This window comes from Xiphophorus maculatus, chromosome 14, assembly GCF_002775205.1.
Source record: "Xiphophorus maculatus strain JP 163 A chromosome 14, X_maculatus-5.0-male, whole genome shotgun sequence".
Lineage (NCBI taxonomy): Eukaryota > Metazoa > Chordata > Actinopteri > Cyprinodontiformes > Poeciliidae > Xiphophorus > Xiphophorus maculatus.
In genome coordinates this window covers 5,982,099-5,999,485 of record NC_036456.1, presented here as the reverse complement: position 1 = coordinate 5,999,485, position 17,387 = coordinate 5,982,099, and the positions used below count along the sequence as shown (strand labels likewise).

General features: G+C 42.2%; 2 long non-coding RNA genes across 2 annotated transcripts; both read right to left on the bottom strand.

Moving 5' to 3' along the window:
• LOC111611148 lies at positions 1-13,923 on the bottom strand. The gene is made up of 3 exons (XR_002753907.1): positions 13,867-13,923; positions 13,588-13,662; positions 1-79 (listed from the first exon to the last, which is right to left on the bottom strand). It is a non-coding gene; the product is annotated as an uncharacterized LOC111611148 (long non-coding RNA).
• Positions 13,924-16,749: 2,826 nt separating this feature from the next.
• Positions 16,750-17,387, bottom strand: LOC102229305. Its single transcript, XR_002753906.1, has 3 exons — positions 17,311-17,387; positions 17,071-17,145; positions 16,750-16,905 (listed from the first exon to the last, which is right to left on the bottom strand). It is a non-coding gene; the product is annotated as an uncharacterized LOC102229305 (long non-coding RNA).

Below are 17,387 nucleotides of genomic sequence, written 5' to 3'. Positions count from 1 at the left end.
TGCTGAGCTTCAGTCCAGGTTTTATTCTCATTAATGTAGTGAAACTGATAGAGCTGACAGTCAATGAAGCAACACTGAGCTGTAAACATAAAACCTGTTGCTCAAAATACTAATCAGTGATAACATCTCCACCAGTATTTGCAGTGTTATTAGTAGGAAAAATGTTTCTGGTGTTTTTAAAATAAAATCAGACAAAATTATTCATAATTCATTTCAATGTGTGATGTCACAGCACAGAGTGAATGTAATGTTTCAGATCAACTAAACCCATCAGGAAGAGCAGAATCAGACTCCACTGCATCTTTGCTGCCATGTGGATTATTTTACCCCAGTGATTTTTCTCTGTAGGATGAAACGCTTCATATCAAGGGTTAAATATACTTTTTTATTTCTAATGACATTTTCCAACATAACATGCAGAAATCCTCACAAATTGCTGATGTTTTTTATTTTGTTTTTTGTTTTGGAGAATTGAATCGACTGTTTTTCTGTTGAAAACTGTACACAGAGAAGAGTAGATTTTTGATAAATATAGCCTGCATATCAATATTTAAACCAGTATAGGGGAATGTTATGAAAACTCTTTACAAAAGAGGAAGTTAAAATGTTGCTTTTCCCTACTTTGCATGTCACCAGTGATGACATGGAGAAAATGGTCTAAAGTTCCCGTTAAAGAACCTCCCAGAAGACGCCAGACATGCAAATGGTGTTCTGACATAAAATTCAACCCTGTGGATTAAAGCTGCTTTATGTGACTCTTCCAAAGGTGTCCTTTGTCTATATTTATTAAAACCATCACCATGTCATGACAGTATGACGTGAGACAGATAATCTGTGAAAAAAATTCAGCTCCTCCACCTCCTCCCAGTGCTGCTTTTGTGGTCTGCAAAAAATGCACCGTCAGACACAGTCTATCTGTCTTATACTGTCATGACATAATAATAATGTTAACTAATATGTTAAAAACATTATTTAAAAAAATAAAAGTTACATTTTGCAGCTTTAAGAATAGCAGGTGTGTAGGAAAGCAAAGCAGCTACTTTAGGAAATATGAATTCTTTCATCTTTCTTTCTTTGCTCCTTCCTTTCTTTTCCTAGAACAGAATGTGGACAAAGCTTATAGGTGTATTGTTATGTTCCGGGGTTCTGGCTGCATGGTGGGAGTTCCTGTGCACCCTTATTACCTTTTACCACCAGATGGCGACAGGTTCCGGCTGGAGTGCGGTGCATTATTATCCGCAGCTGTTAGTGATCATCTTCATCAGCGGCGCAGACTTAAGGAGTTGGCCGCCAGTCCAGCGTCGCCTGAGTGTTAGCCAGTCACGGTGATCCTTTGATGAGATCCCGGTTGAATTCCTGGTTTATGTACCACCCTCGTGACGCCGTGGAAAGTATCCACAGGTTGCCCGAGTTCCCAGACTCACCTCTCCGTTGTTTGGCAATTATCTCCTGGACCCCACGGCTGGCGGCCGTACCACTCCTCCGTCTCCCCGCTGCACCCGTGCCTACCTGTCCGTTGCCCGCCGCACTCCTCCGTTGTTCCTGGACCCACCAAGAACCGAGACCCCGGACATACTTTGTTTCCCCTCCAAGACTCTGTTCATTTGCAACAAGTAAGATCAGCCTGTTTTTTCCCAGAAAGATTTCCTTCCTTCCCACGACCCCTGAACTCACCACTCTGTTCTTTCCTCGTAGTGAACCATTGTTGCCGTCACTGTTTTTGCCCCTCGACCAGACCATCCTGATTCTCGCTGATAATTGTGTGATCATTATTAAATCATTTAACACTGATCCTACCTCTCCTATCTTGTGTTCTGCATGTGGGCTTGTTAAAAACTACCATCATGACAGAACACTCAGGCCAACAAATCAGCCCAGCAGACGCAATCCGGAGAGCCTTAGCCGAACAACAATCTACATTGCAAACTCATGAAAACGCATTAAGAGAGTTAAGTAGAATCCAAACTGAAACGAACCAACAACTGTCTGAATTAACCCGTTTCCTTCGAGGTTCAGCCCCTCAAACTTCTCCTCCAGATCCCGCTCCAGCTTCTGACTCAGCTCTTGCTTCAAACCCAGCTCCGGAGATCCAATCCACGTTTTCTGAGGTCCGTCCACCTACACCCGAAAGATTCACAGGTGACCGGAGAAAATGTAATGGTTTTCTCCTTCAATGCTCGATAATGTTCAATCACTCCCCGAGAAGCTTCCCTTACGACAGCTCCAAGATTGCATACGTCCTGTCCTCGTTGTCGGGACAAGCTTTGTTATGGGCCGAAGCTCGTTTCCCAGATCCAGCACGCTATGGCTGTTCATTTGATGAATTCATAAAAGAGTTCAGACAGGTGTTTTGTCAAGATGCTGACCAGTCATTTAATTCCAGAGAGTTGTGGAATATTAAACAAGGAAATAGAACTGTGGCGGAATTTTCCGTTGATTTCCGCATCAAGGCTGCAGCGACAGGCTGGAACCCAGCCGCGCTTAAGAGCGCATATTATAACGCGTTAAATGAAAACATTAAGGATGAGCTGGCTACTTTTGAAGAACCTAGGACCCTAGAGGAATTAATTAGCCAGACCATCCGACTGGATCACAGAATCCGGTCCCGAAGGAGAGATTGGGGTCGTAGGAGCCAACCATTTAGACACCTCGGTGGCTCCGCTTCCCCCTCGGCAGTTTCTCCGCCCCGAGCCTTTCAGGAACCCGAGCCCATGCAGTTAGGTCGGACTCGCCTGACTCCTGAGGAGCGCCAGCGGCGCATTTCAGCCCGCCTTTGTATTTATTGTGGTTCCCCGGGTCATTTTCTGGCCAACTGTCCGGTTCGTTTAAACCTCCCGGTCCGCCCGTAGCAGCGAGGAGGTTGGCGGACCATCCCAGCGAAAAAGACTCTCCTCGCTTACTGTTGCCCGCAACCATTTTGATTCAGACCCAGTCATTTTCTTTATCCGCCCTGGTCGACTCTGGTTGCGAACAAGATTTGATCGACGACTCCCTGGTGAAACAGATGAAAATAGAGACCGAACCACTACCTGTTCCACTGCGAGTCACAGCATTAGATGGAAAAACGCTGCCACACATCACACATAAAACCAAACCACTCCACCTCATCATTTCTGGTAATCACAGTGAGTTTATTTCATTTTTTGTATTTTCATCAGCCAATTCCCCCATAATTTTAGGCTTCCACTGGTTACAACTTCACAACCCACAAATAAACTGGACCGAAAAACACCTAGAGTCCTGGTCCGCTTCTTGTCACTCATCTTGTCTCCGCTCAGCTGTTCCCCCAGGTCCTCCGCCGGCTGAGCCTCAGGAGGCGGACCCAGTCGATCTCTCCACAATCCCCTCTGAATACCACGACCTCGCTCCGGTGTTCAGTAAGTCCAAGGCTCTTTCTCTCCCTCCTCACCGTCCATATGATTGTTCCATAGACCTCCTGCCGGGGGCTCCGTTACCCACCAGTCGCTTATACAATATTTCTCGACCTGAAAGAGACGCTATGGACAAATATATAAAGGAGTCTTTGGCAGCCGGTGTAATCCGCACCTCATCTTCCCCTCTGGGAGCTGGATTTTTTTTTGTGGGGAAGAAAGATGGATCCCTGAGACCCTGCATAGACTATAGAGGGTTAAACAATATTACAGTTAAGAATAAGTATCCCCTGCCATTATTATCATCTGCCTTCGAACCGGTGCACGGTGCTACAGTTTTTTCCAAACTCGACCTGAGAAACGCTTACCATCTTCTGCGCATACGCAAGGGTGACGAGTGGAAGACTGCATTTAAGCCACCTACTGGCCATTTTGAGTACTGCGTGATGCCTTTTGGCTTATCCAATGCGCCTGCATTTTTTCAAGCCCTGGTAAACGATGTTTTAAGAGACTTTCTGAACATCTTTGTTTTCGTATACCTGGATGACATTCTCATTTATTCACAGACTCTAGAGACACACAGACGCCACGTTCGCATGGTTCTCCAAAGACTGCTCGAGAACAAACTATTTGTCAAAGCTGAGAAGTGTGAGTTCCACAAGCCGTCAATTTCCTTCTTGGGTTTCATGTTAGGGGGCGGACAGGTACGGCCAACGGAGGAGAAGATCCAGGCAGTACTGCAGTGGCCCACACCCGAAACCCGCAAGCAGCTCCAACGCTTCCTCGGATTTGCAAACTTTTACCGCCGTTTTATCAGAAACTACAGTCAGACAGCTTTACCACTAACTGCACTAACCTCTTCCAAGATCCCTTTTAGTTGGACTCCGGAGGCTGAAGCGGCGTTCTCACGCCTCAAGACCCTCTTCGCCAACGCACCCATCCTGATTCAGCCAGACCCGTCCCGACAGTTCATTGTCGAGGTCGACGCCTCGGACACCGGAGTTGGTGCGGTTTTATCCCAGATCTCTCCTGGCGACAATAAAACTCACCCATGTGCCTTTTTTTCCCGCAGATTATCACCTCCAGAGAGAAACTATGATGTGGGAGATCGGGAGCTACTAGCTGTAAAATTAGCCCTGGAAGAATGGAGACATTGGCTGGAGGGAGCGGAGCATCCGGTGCTGGTCTGGACCGATCACAAGAACTTGTCCTACCTTCAGTCTGCCCGGAGGCTCAACCCACGCCAGTCACGCTGGTCGCTATTTTTCTCTCGATTCAATCTCTCCATCTCATATCGCCCTGGTTCCCGTAACATCAAACCTGACGCACTTTCCCGCCTGTATTCGTCTGATGATTCCGAGAAGGCCCCTGCCACTATTCTTCCTCCCAGTTGTACAGTCGCCACCATTACCTGGGAGATCGAAGACATCATTATACAAGCTCAGTTGACAGAACCTGCACCCGACACCTGTCCTCCCAACAAGCTCTATGTTCCTGTCTCTGTCCGAGCCCGTTTTCTCCACTGGATCCATGCCTCAAAATTCTCTGCACATCCCGGAATAAGCCGTACCATTGCACTCGTCCTCCGCAAGTTTTGGTGGCCTTCTGTCCATAAAGATGTCAGTGAGTATGTCCAAGCCTGCACCACCTGTTCCAGAAATAAGACCTCTCACCAACCTCCATCTGGTCTCCTGCAACCTCTCCCCATCCCCAAACGGCCATGGTCTCACATATCTATAGATTTTGTTACCGGCCTACCTCCTTCCAAGGGCATGACCGCCGTCCTCTCCATCGTCGACCGTTTCTCCAAGACCTGCCACTTCGTTCCTCTCCGTAAGTTACCCACGGCTTTTCAAACCGCTCAACTTCTGATCAAACACGTTTTCCGACTCCATGGCATCCCACAGGACATCCTCTCTGACCGAGGTCCTCAGTTCGTCTCTCAGGTTTGGAAAAGTTTCTGTTCGGCTCTCAACGCATCTGTCTCACTCTCTTCCGGCTTTCACCCCCAGACCAACGGTCAAACCGAACGGCTCAACCAGGACCTGGAAACCACCCTCCGCTGCTTCACCTCCACCAACCCCTCTGACTGGTCCCAATTCCTCCCTTGGGTGGAGTACGCTCACAACAGCCACATCTCGGCAGCTACCGGTATGTCCCCGTTCGAGGCTTCCATTGGTTATCAACCCCCTCTTCTTTCCTCAGAGGAAGAGGATATTTCAGTCACCTCAGTCCGTCATCACATCCGCCGTTGTCGGAAAGTCTGGAACACCGTTATCCGTAACCTCAACCACACTGCAGGTAGAAATAAGCGCCTGGCTGACCGGAAGAGGAGACCAGCACCCATATAAGTCCCAGGTCAACAGGTTTGGCTTTCTTCACGTGACGTTCCGCTCAAATCCATTTCCAGAAAGCTCTCTCACCGATACATTGGTCCCTTCCCCATTGAAACCGTAATCAGTCCGTCGGCTGTCCGTCTCCGTCTGCCCGCCTCCCTCCGCGTCCACCCCACCTTCCATGTGTCCCAGATCAAACCTGTCCAGACCAGCACGCTCTGCCCTCCAGCCGAACCCCCTCCACCCCCCCGTGACATTGATGGTCATCCTGCTTACACCATCCGTCGGATCGTGGACTCCCGTCGGCGAGGTCGCGGCTGGCAGTACCTCGTCGATTGGGAGGGCTACGGTCCGGAGGACAGATCCTGGATCTCTGGTTCTTCCATCCTGGACCCTTCCCTTATCTCCGACTATCGTTCCTCGTTGCCTTCCAGTTCGTCTAGGCCGCCAGGTGGCGACCGTTGAGGGGGGGGTACTGTTATGTTCCGGGGTTCTGGCTGCATGGTGGGAGTTCCTGTGCACCCTTATTACCTTTTACCACCAGATGGCGACAGGTTCCGGCTGGAGTGCGGTGCATTATTATCCGCAGCTGTTAGTGATCATCTTCATCAGCGGCGCAGACTTAAGGAGTTGGCCGCCAGTCCAGCGTCGCCTGAGTGTTAGCCAGTCACGGTGATCCTTTGATGAGATCCCGGTTGAATTCCTGGTTTATGTACCACCCTCGTGACGCCGTGGAAAGTATCCACAGGTTGCCCGAGTTCCCAGACTCACCTCTCCGTTGTTTGGCAATTATCTCCTGGACCCCACGGCTGGCGGCCGTACCACTCCTCCGTCTCCCCGCTGCACCCGTGCCTACCTGTCCGCTGCCCGCCGCACTCCTCCGTTGTTCCTGGACCCACCAAGAACCGAGACCCCGGACATACTTTGTTTCCCCTCCAAGACTCTGTTCATCTGCAACAAGTAAGATCAGCCTGTTTTTTCCCAGAAAGATTTCCTTCCTTCCCACGACCCCTGAACTCACCACTCTGTTCTTTCCTCGTAGTGAACCATTGTTGCCGTCACTGTTTTTGCCCCTGGACCAGACCATCCTGATTCTCGCTGATAATTGTGTGATCATTATTAAATCATTTAACACTGATCCTACCTCTCCTATCTTGTGTTCTGCATGTGGGCTTGTTAAAAACTACCATCATGACATGTATACATCCATCCATCCATTTCCTGTACACCAGGGGTCTCAAACTCCAGTCCTCGAGGGCCGCAGTCCTGCAACTTTTAGATGTGCCTCTGCTGCACCACCTGAACAGAATAATTAGGTCATTAAGGCTCTGGAGAACTGATCTACACAAGGAGGAGGTAATTAAGTCATTTCATTCCAGCGTTTTGTACCTGTGGCACATCTAAAACCTGCAGGACTGGAGTTTGAGACTCCTGCTGTACACCCTTATCCCAATTGGGGTCAGGACGGGTTGCTGGTGTTTATCTCCAGGGAACGTTTCAGGTCGTACAGATGTTTACAAGATACTTTACTAATGTCACCATGACTTGTGTGCACTTTTCCTAAATAAACAAAGCAGGAAAACAATTATCAATTGAGAGCAAATCAAACCCAAATCTTTTTTGAGGCAGAGTTGAGAAACTACAATACAAAGATCAAGTAAAATATCGACACTAAAGTATCAATCTTACAAAGCTAGAATCAATCCGATACTGATATCCACTTGGTATCGATGTTCTTGGTATCTTGGATTGATCCGCCCACCACATACACAGATGCAGGATGGTGGGGAGTGAACAGAACAGAATGTGGACAAAGCTTATAGGTGTATACATCCATCCATCCATTTTCTGTACACCAGGGGTCTCAAACTCCAGTCCTCGAGGGCCGCAGTCCTGCAACTTTTAGTTGTGCCTCTGCTGCAATACCTGAACAGAATAATTAGGTCATTAAGGCTCTGGAGAACTGATCTACACAAGGAGGAGGTAATTAAGTCATTTCATTCCAGTGTTTTGTACCTGTGGCACATCTAAAACCTGCAGGACTGCGGCCCTCGAGGACTGGAGTTTGAGACGCCTGCTGTACACCCTTGTCCCAATTGGGGTCAGGAGGTGTTGCTGGTGTTTGTGTGTTTGTGTTTGTTTGTGTTTGAGAAACTACAATACAAAGATCGAAACTAAAGTATCGATCTTACAAAGCTAGTATCAATCCGATACTGATATCCACTTGGTATCGATGTTATTGATATCTTGGACTGATCCGCCCACCACATACACAGATGCAGGATGGTGGGGAGTGAGTGAGAGAGCACAGCACTTTTTATTGATCAAATATCTTACTAATGATTAACTATGAGGGGTTTTTTCCTTATTAAGAGTGAATACTGTTGTTATTCCATCAAAAAACTGGTAACACAACTCCACACCTCTACACTACAACCACAACTGTTCCACATATACATACTCACTCAGTTGCTGATTATTTCTTAATAGACAAAATCCTTTCTCCTCTCTTTACCAGAAAGATTTGAATGACCATCATCCAGACCAGATGCTTCATTTCTATGGCCTGATCTTTGCTGTATTCCTGGCAAATTCCTGGAGTTCAATTTGAAAATGTTCCTCAGAGACTGTAAGTGGTTCTGTTCACAGCACTCTCTGTTTACTGTATTCTTCAGTCCAAATCTATTTCTCGTTTTCCGTTACGGAGCCCCGTAGGGACATGGTTTTGTTTTTTTCCTTTTGCGTTATAATGTCCTTGTCATGAAGTGCGGTGAAGAGGTGGTGAGGATGACGCCGAGGACCCAGGTTGGAATGAAAGAACAATGTTTTAATGACGATACGAATTACAAATCCAAAGTCCAAAATCCAGGCAGCACAGAATGAGCAGGAGGCTAAAAGCTCAAAACTGGTAGCAACTGGTAACCAAATAGACATCTGACAACATATTTGACGCGACAAGACAAGGATCCAACGGAGAACAAGGAACACAGGTGGGTTCAACATAAGGTGTTGAACTTATAAGATGTTATATTGAACATCTTCAACATAAGCCAAAGAGCATCCTGTCCTTCCCACCTCACCTTGAACTTAAGATGAAGCACATCGTCATGAGATGGAGATGTTCATCTTATAAAGTCGCTCTTATGTTGACCATCTTCAACGTAAGACAAAGGTCATCCTATCCTATCCCACGTTAAACATGAGATGAAGAAAATCAAACGTTGAACACAAAATGTTGAACACAAGACGTTCAAGAACATCTTCATATGAAGACGTTGCTATGTTGAACATCTTCAGCACAAGAATTTGTTCAACATCTTATGCTGAAGATCCCATGTAGGACAGAACGTGCAGACATACAACGTAGCTCCTGTTGGTGAAACATCTACTGAATGGCGTCAGCAAGGAACCAACTAGTGGTACTCGGATTCAGCGTACCTTCATATCCTCTATACCTTAATTTGTTTTTATTATGTCTGAGATTGTTTTTATTTTTGTTGTGTTTGGGAACTTGTGTGATGTGGGAGGTTAGCTGCAGATTGAGAAACGCAATTTCAATTCGTACATTAATCCAGTTTATTTGATATGTGTGTGTATAAGTGTGTGTATGTGTGTGTGGCCGGGTGTGTGGGTGGGGGCGTGTATGTATTAGAGACAGTTTGTGTGTGGCCTTTGAACTCTTTTTCTGGCGTTTAAATGCTTTTATAATTTACGGGGTCAGAAATGACCCACAGGACAATCCTTGTACCCTAGCGGTGTACAGCCCACGTGGAAATATAAACAACAAAGTATATTTTCTAATGACGGGGTCAATTTAGGAAAAGTCATAAAATTTCAAGTCGTAAAAAGATCGTTTAGGGTATTTCGTCTACAGCCAAACATGCCAGTGGGTCACTTTAGACCCGCAGGACAACATGAGGGTTAAACACAGATAGCTCTGGATTGTTTATTTGTGTCCGACATTTAAATAACATCTGAATCTATCTGGAAAAACTAATTACAGAACAACCACTAGGTGGTGCTAAAACTCCTACATGTGTGACAACAATAGAGCAAGTTTCTCCAGACGCAAAACACCTCATTCAGTTTAACATACTAGCATGACTTATACTTATGTACAAAAGTGATGGCGACCTGCTGTCCTGAACTGACTTCCTCAATTTGCCTAAACCTAATTTCTTAAAGGGACATACATAGTTATTGTGTTAATAAGATGGTTTTGTTGAAATGGTTACTTATGTGGAATTTTAGTTTCATTTACTTTGTTGAAAAACTCATCGGCAGTGACGAGAAAAAAAACAGGAATTCACTTCACAGTATGATAGTTTATTCAATAACTTTATAATCAAAACAGCTGAAGCCTTTGATAATATATTAAGCATATGATATAATATCAATACCTGACCAAAATAAAGCAACAATAACGAGGCTGTTTTGCCGATGAAACTGGACCTTTAAAAACTCCATTAAAAGCCACATAAACAAGCATCTGCAGTTCGATGTGATTTTTTTTGTCCATAATCCAAAAAAAATGTGAAAATGTAAAAACATCCATTTTTCTCAATCAGGTCAGGTTTTTCTTCTAATTTGAGTCAGAGAAATCCAATCTTCTGACGAAATTGATGACATTTTTGTGACATTATCAGTTCAGTCACGATTTCTCATCCAAAAAAAAAGGTTTTAGGGAAAAAAAAGTCGTTTTCTAACAGAGTATATTAATTAAATGATACAAAGTAGGATTTCTGCAAATTCAGTAATAAACAGTGATCAGGGTAAATACATGTAAATTGGACATTACGTCTTCATTGTGCAAAATTCAGGGCCTGAACTTGCATTTCTTCAATCGCCTCGTCTGCTGAGCAGCAGGACTTTCTCTCCTCAGAGTCCAACAGTGATCAGCCGTCATGGCTGCATCCCAGCTAATATGTAGCTTAGTTCAGGAAGTTGACCTGATTGAGCAAAACCAATGTGATTTTTGGATTCAGGTCATTAAAAATGACCCTAAAACAATTGGAAAAACCCCAGACAATTTTTTTGGCTGTTGACCAGTGTTATGAAACAGGTTTTTCAAAAACCATGCAAAGCAGGAAAACTTACTTGGTGACAACCGGTTTGTTGAGAAGAAGAAAAAAAAACTTTGAATAGAAGCTATTTTTAATGTGTCAGTGTAAACAAACCATGAATTGTGTGACTTTTGATCAATCATAGCATGTGGCGTCGGAGCGTTAGCTTGTTGACGTTGCATGATGGTGTTTATGTTTGTGTTTGAAATGGATACAGAAAACAAATAATTCAAGATCAGAAAATTCATCACTGTAAAAATGCAGCAACCCTCTCCATGTGAACTTCTGAGTCTGGGTTTTAGTTTGTTTTTTTATTTTATGTCAAATCTGACGTGTCAAACAAACCATTGGGTCATGACTTCAATGCTCCATTTACTTGAACTAATTCAATAATTTTTAAACATACTTAAAACAAGTAACAAATTTTAAGTGAGTGAGTGAAATGCTTGTCATACTTGCAAAAAGAATGAGTTCTATGGAGCACAATTGATGCCAGTTTGTTCAAAAGAAAAAAATGTTTTAAAACTGAAAAAGAAGAAAAAATTCAAAGCTGCTTTTTAGATTTATTTTTTTTTTCTTGTTTTTTCCAATTTCAAGCATCTGACCGTCTTTTGGCATGAGACCAGGCCCTCAGATGATGGGGGTGCAGAGTCATGACTTAACTATGTATTGCTGTTGCATTCAGGGACAGATTTATTGACCCAAATTTAACTCCACGAAAGTGTAATTCAGCACAAAAGTCCCAAATGCAATTACAGTTTTGGCACTTTTTTAATTGCTTCAGTTTTTTATATATATTTTAGATCATCAAAAACTTTAATAAGAGACAAAAACAAATACATTTCAATCGAGATAAACGCCTTGTTCAGAGGAACATCAACATGTGGCAAAATGAAGCTGGAATCGAACCCACAACTTTTGATTATAAGATGGTAAACAGTAAAAAGTCACTTTCCCAAAATATCTGACAGCACTTGTCGTGATTATGAAAACTTGGAGGATTGAAATATTAGAATAGAATAACAAACATAACACACTGGTATATTACATATAAAAACCCAAACTGAAATTAAGCTTTCAGAGAAAAGCTCATCACTGTTGACATAAAGATTTTCTTTTCTTTCAGAAGGAAAGTAAAGTTGGAAGAAACCAACATTTAATAAGAACCACATGAAGAATAAACAAGCAGAGAGGATTTTACTCTTTAGAACAGATGAAATTAAACAGGTCAGAATCATTTCTTTTGAACCATTTATGTTTTCCTCCCGTCTCCATGGCTCCAGACATGTCACAGTCGTCCATCGGTTCACCTTTGGCCCAGTTCTGATAGATGACCACCTCATCACTGACCCAGAACCAGAAATCCAGAGTGCAGGTGTAGTGCAGACCCGTCCAGACATAATCAGTCGATGCGAACTGGGCTTCCTGCTGAACTGATATCTGTTGATCCATGTTGGTGATGGTGACCAGGTCATGGTGATGATCTCTGCAGTAGTACAAGGCGTCCTCCCAGTTCATCTTCTCTTTGATCAGGATCAATTTATCTGTCATACAATGTGAGCACAAAAAAAATTCTTCACAACTTTATAATGAAAAATGAATGTACTTCTTAGGAATACATAGAAGACAAACATATTTTTATTAACACATTAAAAATTAATGTGTGAACATTTAAGTTGCAACATCTCACCATCGTAACAGATGAAGGGTTTTTTTTCATCACAGTTCATATTCTTCCATCTGCCTCCATCATTAAACACAGTCATGGCACATTGACCACTGTTGGACTGTGGATAGTTAAAGTCATTATTCCAGTGTCTGAAAGAGAAACTGTTTCCATCTGACCACCTCCAGGTGTCTCTGAATAAACCAAAGTATAGTTGATAATCATAGATCATCAAATCTTTCAGTTGCTTCATTCCACTGATCAGGTCTGTGTGTTTCTCTCTGCAGTAACTCTGAGCTTCCTGCCAGGTCTTCCTCTGTTCAATCAAGTGATATTTATTGGTTGTATTAGTTTCTGTGGAGTGAACAGATACATTTAAATTTACAGTTCTATTCTTTAAGCTGAACATAAAATTAGTTTCACTGGGAAACACAAACAGGAAACATGTTCCATGTTTTTTTAGGTTGGTGATGGAAAGATTTTCATGATTCAACTCACAATTTAATTAGATTATGTTCTTAGTCATCATTCTGTGTTTTATTAATACTCACGATTAAAGCAGACAAAGTACTTGATGGCCCCGCAACCAGTAACTTCCCATTTGAGAACATGATTCAGAAATACACAGTTTTCAGAACCTTGATTTCCTCTATCATGTGGTTCTCCTGGGTTCCAGTTTGTCTCACTTTCATTGAACTCCACTCCAGACAGAGACCAGAACCATGTTCTGGTAAATTCTGCTTTACTGATCAGACCAATCCAAGCTTCCCTCTGATATCCAGCTGAGATGTTGATGAGTCTCTTCATGTCCTTCATGTTAGTCACTGTGGCCAGGTCAGTGTGTTTCTCTCTGCAGTACTGCTGAGCTTCAGTCCAGGTTTTATTCTGATTAATGTAATGAAACTCATAGAGCTGACAGTCCATGAAGCAACACTGAGCTGTAAACATAAAAGATAATGCTAACATGTGTCATTAAATTTCAATAAATTTGCCAACATATAAAATAACATATTTCAGTTCTAAAACTGTTATTCCAGTTGATCTTGCCTAAGTTTCTGTGCGATAAATAAAGACATAATTAACATTTCAGTGTGAAAACACAGAGATAACTTTATTTCCTCGTAGTCTAGTTGTGTTTCAGATCAACTTACCCATCAGGAAGAGCAGAATCAGACTCCACTGCATCTTTGCTGTCAGATGAATTATTTTCCTCCAGCAGTTTGTCTCTGTTGGATGAAGAACATTTAAACAGTGAAAAGCTGCAGCTCTCCCTCCACTGGACAGAGAAACAATGAGAGCAGAGAGACGGAGACAGGAAATAATAGTGCAGTTTTTTACTAACTAAAATAGCAACACGATATTAGAAATAAAGAATAATGTTAGCATTTATGAAATTTACACTGAATAACAAACTTTTTAATAAAACTTACATCTCCTTCCTCAGTAACTAGTTGCTCTTCTCTTGATGCTCTGCTGAAAACTGTTCCATCTGAACTGTTTGTAGCTAAACAGCAGCTGAATTTGACTGTTTCATCATTTTAATATTCAAAACATGGTAGGAACACATTTCACAAAAAAAAAGCATTCATAAACCCTAAAAAGGAAAGAAAACATTCGTACCTTCTGGTTTCTATTTGCCTTTCAAATAAACTTTGTTACAGACGTCTTTCAGAACAAACTGATGAAATCGTGAGAACAGCAGCTCTAGTGAAAAGCTGCTTTATGCATCAGGTGTTTTTAACAGGAAATCCTGGGAAAACTGACTTGTCACTTTTTTTATCCAGTTTTTATAAAACCAGTTTAGCTTCATCTTAAGTTTAGCTTAGCTGTTAATTAATCAGTTTATTTAGAGTGTAAGTTTCTCCTCACTGATAGATTAATACAATTATTTTGTTTTTGCTTCTCAAAGATGACGATATGGATCAATGACACAACTTTGCTAAAAGAATAATTGTTTATTGATTTTTAAGAGCATTTAATATTGTATGCTGTGTTGAAGAGTCTTTAGATATTTTGTGAGACAAACAGTGTTCAAAAGGATGCAGGGCAAGTTAATTCCTTGATGTCAATCAGGAAATTGTTTCCTCTTCTTATAATAAACTAGTTGCTGCTACACCAGAGGACACATCTTCTCTTCAATCAAGTGATATTTATGGGATGTATCAGTTTCTGTGGAGTGAACAGATACATTTAAATTTATAGTTCTATTCTTTAAGATGAACATAAAATTAGTTTAACAGGAAAAATGTTCCATGTTTTTTATGTTGTTGGTGAAAAGATTTTTATGATTCAACTCACAGTTTAATTAGATTTTAATTAGATTTAGATTTGAGATCATGATTCAGAAATGCACAATCTTCAGATCCACCATCATTTGGTTCTCCTGGGTTCCAGTTTGTCTCACTTTCATTGAACTCCAGTCCAGACAGAGACCAGAACCATGTTCTGTTAAATTCTGGTTTACTGATCAGACCAATCCAAGCTTCCCTCTGATCTCCAGCTGAGATGTTGATGAGTCTCCATGTCCTTCATGTTAGTCACTGTGGCCAGGTCAGTGTGTTTCTCTCTGCAGTACTGCTGAGCTTCAGTCCAGGTTTTATTCTGATTAATGTAGTGAAACTGATAGAGCTGACAGTCAATGAAGCAACACTGAGCTGTAAACATAAAACCTGTTGCTCCAAATACTAATCAGTGATAACATCTCCACCAGTATTTGCAGTGTTATTAGTAGGAAAAATGTTTCTGGTGTTTTTAAAATAAAATCAGACAAAATTATTCATAATTCATTTCAATGTGTGATGTCACAGCACAGAGTGAATGTAATGTTTCAGATCAACTAAACCCACCAGGAAGAGCAGAATCAGACTCCACTGCATCTTTGCTGCCAGGTGGATTATTTTACCCCAGTGATTTTTCTCTGTAGGATGAAACGCTTCATATCAAGGGTTAAATATACTTTTTTATTTCTAATGACATTTTCCAACATAACATGCAGAAATCCTCACAAATTGCTGATGTTTTTTATTTTGTTTTCTGTTTTGGAGAATTGAATCGACTGTTTTTCTGCTGAAAACTGTACACAGAGAAGAGTAGATTTTTGATAAATATAGCCTGCATATCAATATTTAAACCAGTATAGGGGAATGTTATGAAAACTCTTTACAAAAGAGGAAGTTAAAATGTTGCTTTTCCCTACTTTGCATGTCACCAGTGATGACATGGAGAAAATGGTCTAAAGTTCCCGTTAAAGAACCTCCCAGAAGACGCCAGACATGCAAATGATGTTCTGACATAAAATTCAACCCTGTGGATTAAAGCTGCTTTATGTGACTCTTCCAAAGGTGTCCTTTGTCTATATTTATTAAAACCATCACCATGTCATGACAGTATGGCGTGAGACAGATAATCTGTGAAAAAAATTCAGCTCCTCCACCTCCTCCCAGTGCTGCTTTTGTGGTCTGCAAAAATGCAAAACTTAAGGTCAAAAATAACCAATCAGAGCCAGGAGGAGGGTCTTAGTGCTGCCAATCATATACGTGTACAGTGTATGATTGTGCTAATGGTGGAAAAACAACTTAACATTACTGAAAAACTGTTTATCTGCTGTCATCAGTGTCTATGCTAACTATCCTTAGCATGGGTGGCAGGCTACAACCGCTGGTTCTGATGAAAGACAGAGAGCATGAGCATGAGGATGATTGACAGCGCTATGACCCTCCTCCTTGCTTTGATTGGTTGCTCCTGACTGAGTTGAGTGCTGTATTTTTCACACTATAAGCCGCTACTTTTTCTCCACACTTGACTTGAACCATGTGGCTTGGAGTCCGGTGCGACTTTTCTGAGGATTTTTCTTCAACCACCAGGGGGCTCTTTACCAGGAAGTCATAACTGGAAATCAATATAGAAAGCGCTAATTTTCATTTAGAGCAAGCACATGCTAGCAGCAGGCACAAAGTGAGAAATGTTTTCAAACTCAAATCCCCTCATCATGGAAACAACATGAAGAAGTTCATATGATGCAGCTTTTAAGTTGAAGGCTGTTGATGTAGGAGAGCAGGAGGGAAATAGAGCTGCTGCAGGTAAACTTGGAGTGAACGAAACCTTGGTTTGGCTTTGGAGACGCAGGGATTCTCATCTGTTGTCAAGATGAACAAAAAATTGAGGTGACTGGCAGACAGATAAACAGCAGCAGTTAATTTTTTTGCAACTGAATTTGATTGTTTTATTTTAAACAATCTAAAAAATTTAGACTCTGTGTGTGTCTTCTTAATACTCACCATCAGAGCAGAGGAAATATCTTTAAATATCTCCAGCTGAGATGTTGATGAGTCTCTTCATGTCCTTCATGTTAGTCACTGTGGCCAGGTCAGTGTGATTCTCTCTGCAGTACTGCTGAGCTTCAGTCCAGGTTTTATTCTCATTAATGTAGTGAAACTGATAGAGCTGACAGTCAATGAAGCAACACTGAGCTGTCATAAGACATGTTGGTATTACATTTTCATCAACATTAAAGATGGGTTAACTTACGAGTTGTAATGAAGTAAAATCAAAGCTGCTTTCATTAACATTTCAGTGTGAAAACAAAGAAATAACTTTATTTCCTCGTAGTCTAGTTGTGTTTCAGATCAACTTACCCATCAGGAAGAGCAGAATCAGACTCCACTGCATCTTTGCTGTCAGATGAATTATTTTCCTCCAGCAGTTTGTCTCTGTTGGATGAAGAACATTTAAACAGTGAAAAGCTGCAGCTCTCCCTCCACTGGACAGAGAAACAATGAGAGCAGAGAGACGGAGACAGACAGGAGACACTCAACTCAACTTTTCAGTTCATATAAGTAGAAATAACAAAAAACATAAACGTATCTGAAACTTACATCTGGTTCCTTGTTTCCTCAGTATGTGGGATGTCGTCTCTCAATGTTCAGCTGAAAAGCTTCCTCAGTCTAAACTG